General features: G+C 40.2%; 1 non-coding gene across 1 annotated transcript; it reads right to left on the bottom strand.

Annotated features, from left to right (window-relative positions):
* Positions 1 to 1699: 1699 nt before the first annotated feature.
* TRNAK-UUU (transfer RNA lysine (anticodon UUU)) lies at positions 1700 to 1772 on the bottom strand. The gene has a single exon. It is a non-coding gene; the product is annotated as a tRNA-Lys (tRNA).
* Positions 1773 to 4133: the final 2361 nt, after the last annotated feature.

Raw genomic sequence — 4133 nt, 5'->3', positions numbered from 1 at the left:
CAAAAATAAATAAATTTTAAAAAATAATAATAACAGCAACTTCACTGTCCACTCTTCCTCTGATCTCTCCTGGGGATCTTCATTGGTTGAACCCAACTAGAAGTCAAAGGCATTGAACTAGTCTGTACGGGTCAGCCACCCTACAAATCAGGGCGAAGAAGGGTGGAGAATGAACCTAGGGGGCAGTGGAAAATCCCTTTCTACAAGGTGATGAAATAAAATTCATATTTTATGGCAAGATAAGAAAAATTTAAACATGAAATTTTTCTTTGCCTGTTTGGGCCGCCTCCCTTCCCTTTGGTGCATGTTGTGCATCTGCTTTAACCAGACCTCTTTAGGAGATAACATTCTTTCTTAATCTCATAAACGAGATAACCTTCCTTCTTAATCTTGTAAAGGGCCAAGACCCATGTGTAAATCTGGATTGTGTAAACTGTCAATTGACTATAGCCCTTTGTCTCAAAGATAACTGTACTTTGACCTCTAAAGAGGGAAATAGTCCTCAGAGCTTTCTGAAAGACTGTCTCCCAGGTTATAATCCTCAGGTTGGCACCAATACAATTTTCCATTTCTTTCTTAGATCTGCTACTGATTAATTTTTTCATTGACAAAGGTCACATACAATTTAGTAAGGGACTCCTGGAGTCATCTAATAATGACTCGTGATATTGTTATTCATAATCAGAAATATATATTTGGTCATAGTCCCTTTTTCTAGCACAGAGCTCCTAAAACCCTTGGAATTTCCCAAGTGAAGAGAGTGACCAAGGTGTCTTTTGTGATGTTAATGGTGACTTTTGGACCTCACCTCAGATTGAGGGCAGTAGGCCAGGAGAATATGGTTGATTCTCCTGGCCTACTACTAGAGGGCTGGAACTTTCAGTCCCACGCCCCCATTTCCAGGGAGGAGAGGGGAGTTAGAAGCTGATCAGTCACCAGTGGCCAATGATTTAATCAATTGTGCGTATGTAATGAAGCTTCCATAAAAACCCAAAAGGACGGGATTTGGAGAACAAGAATGCTTCTAGGCTGGTGAACAAGAATGCTTCCACATGCCACTGTGCTGGGCCCCAAACTCCATGGGGACAGAAGCTCCTTTGTTCGGCACCTCCCCCTATATATCTCTATATCTGGCTGTTGATTCGAATCCTTTAATATCCTTTGTAATAAACAAGTAATCTAGTGAGTAAATTGGTATCTGAGTTCTGTGAGCTGCTCTAGAAAATTAATCGAACCCAAGAAGGGAGTCATGGAAACCTCTAATTTATAGCTGTTGGGTCAGAAGCACAGGTAACAACCTGGACTTGTGATTGGCATCTGAAGTAGGGACAGTCTTGCAAGACAGAGCCCTTAACCTGTGGGATCTGATGCTATCTTTGGGCAGATAGTGTCAGAATTGAGTTGAATTGCGGGACACTCAGCTGGTGCCGGAGAATTGCTTAGTGTGGTGGAAAAAACCCACCCATCAGAATTAGTGCCAGAATCATGCTTATCTAATAATGGGATCCCAGTTTCTGTGGAAAAACAAAGGAAAAGCAGTCTCTGGAAGGGAGTTTTCCCAAGTGCCCCTGACTCATACCACACAGCTTATCCTGAAGTGAACCTTACTGTGATCTATGCTCTATGTTTCTTTGAAATGATTCAAACACAGGGATTTTTTTTTTTTTTTTGCTGCACTGCGTGGCTTGCAAGATCTTAGTTCCCTGGCCAGGGATCGAACCCAGGCCCTTGGCAGTAAAAGCGCTGAGTCCTAACCACTGGACCACCAGGGAATTCCCCACAGGGATTTTTTTCTTTAATTTATTTTTATTCAAGTATAGTTGATTTACAGTGTTGTGTTAATTTCTGCTGTACAGCAAAGTGATTCAGTTTTACATATATATATATTCTTTTTCACATTCTTTTCCATTATGGTTTAACAGAGGATACTGAATATAGTTCCCTGTGCTATACAGCAGGACCTTGCTCTTTATCCATTCTATATATAGTAGTGTGCATCTGCTAATCCCAACCTCCCAATCCATCCCTCCCCCCACACCCCTCTCCCCCTTGAGAACCACAAGTCTGTTCTCTATGTCTGTGAGTCTGTTTCTGTTTCGTAGATAAGTGTTTTTGTGTCATATTTTAAATTCCACATATAAGTGATAGCACATGATATTTGTCTTTTTCTTTCTGACTTAACTTCACTTAGTATGATAGTCTCTAGTTCCATCCATGTTGCTGCAAATGGCATTATTTCATTATTTTTTTATGGCTGAGTAGTATTTCATTGTATATATGTACCACATCTTCTTTATCCATTCATCTGTCAATGGACATTTAGGTTGTTTCCATGTCTTGGCTATTCTGAATAGTGCTGCTATGAAAATAGGGGTGCATGTATCTTTTTTAATTATATGCCCATGGGTAGGATTGCTGGATTATATGGCAACTCTATTTTTAGTTTTTTGAGGAACCTCCATACTGTTTTCCATAGCGGCTGCACCATTTTACATTCCCATCAACAGTGTAGGAAAGTTCCCTTTTCTCCACACCCTCTCCAGCATTTGTTATCTGTAGACTTTTTAATGATGGCCATTCTGACCAGCGTGAGGTGGTACCTTATTGTACTTTTGATTTGCATTTCTCTAATAATTAGTGATGTTGATCGTCTTTTTATGTGCCTGTTGGCCATCTGTATGTCTTCTTTGAGAAATGTCTATTTAGTCTTCTGCCCATTTTTCGATTGGGTTGTTTGTTTTCTTTGTTTTTGTTTTTATTGAGTTTTATGAGCTCAAACACAGGGATTTTAATTTTATTTTTATTTATTTATTTTTGGCTGTGTTGGATCTTCGTTGCCGTGCGTGGGCTTTCTCTCTAGTTGCAATGAACGGGGCTACTCTTCGTTGCGGTGTGTGGGCTTCTCACCAGGGTGGCTTCTCTTGTTACAGAGCACGGGCTCTAGGCGCAGGCTTCAGTAGTTGTGGCTTGTGGGCTCTAGAGCGCAGGCTCAGTAGTTGTGGTGCACGGGCTTAGTTGATCCGCGGCATGTGGGATCTTCCCGGACCAGGGCTCAAATCCGTGTCCCCTGCATTGGCATGTGGATTCTTAACCACTGCGCCACCAAGGAAGTCCCAAACACAGGGATTTTTACAGGGAAGAGTTATAGTTTCTTAGGTTCACACAGGTAGCTGGGAAATCCCTCACAGTACTGCCTGAGCAAAGAAGGAGAGCCTTGTTTATTTTATTTTATTTTTAATATTTATTTATTTATTTATTTATTTTGGCTACACCAGCTCTTCGTTGTGGCACTTGGGATCTTTAGTTGTGGCATGTGGGATCTTTTAGTTGTGACATACAGGCTCATAGTTGCAACACACAGGCTTCTTAGTTGGGGCATGCATGAGGGATCTAGCTCCCCAACCAGGGATCAAACCCAAGCCTCCTGCATTGGGAGTGCGGAGTCTTACCCACTGGACCACCAGGGAAGTCCCCAGGAGAGCCTTGTTTAGAGTCAAAGCCATAACGGGTCCAGAGGCATGCATTGGTTCCAAGGGGAGAGCCTGAGTTAAAATAGAAAGAATTGCTAAACTTCCGATAAATGTTTCTTCAAAGTAAAAACTAGTTATTCCCAAAAGATTTCTGCAAACTTAAAAAGAAAACCTTTTTTGAAAAACAAAACCTTAGGAGATTAATGTTACTGTTTTTTCTTGGCTAATTTCTTAATGGGCATATGTTTAAGTTTTAATTTAAAGTAAGTCAATTGCTCTTAAAAACAGATTACATCACTGATGTCTTAAAAATATTGTTTAAGTAGCTTAAAAGAACATATGAAATGCAGACTACATTTTTAGGGTTTCTTCAAATAAATAGAAAACCGCTGATATGAGAAAAATCTTGAAGAACGAAATATTTTAAAGAACACTTAGTTTAAGGAAAATACCCACATACCCCCCGAGTTATGGGAACATATTTATAGCTAGTACTTATTTTAAATCCACGAAGTGCAACTAGGTAAATACATTTATCTTGGATAAAAGAGTGAGACCTTCAAAGGGAGATTTCTGAGCTGAGATGGAGAAGTAGCATGAGACTGACTCTTTCTTCAGCAAGTAGTCAAAGCTGGGGAATCTATAAATATGGCAAGATTCTAG

The sequence above is a fragment of the Balaenoptera acutorostrata genome, chromosome 3 (genome assembly GCF_949987535.1).
Source record: "Balaenoptera acutorostrata chromosome 3, mBalAcu1.1, whole genome shotgun sequence".
In the NCBI taxonomy this organism is placed as follows: Eukaryota; Metazoa; Chordata; class Mammalia; order Artiodactyla; family Balaenopteridae; genus Balaenoptera; species Balaenoptera acutorostrata.
This window is presented reverse-complemented; position numbering and strand designations above follow the sequence as displayed.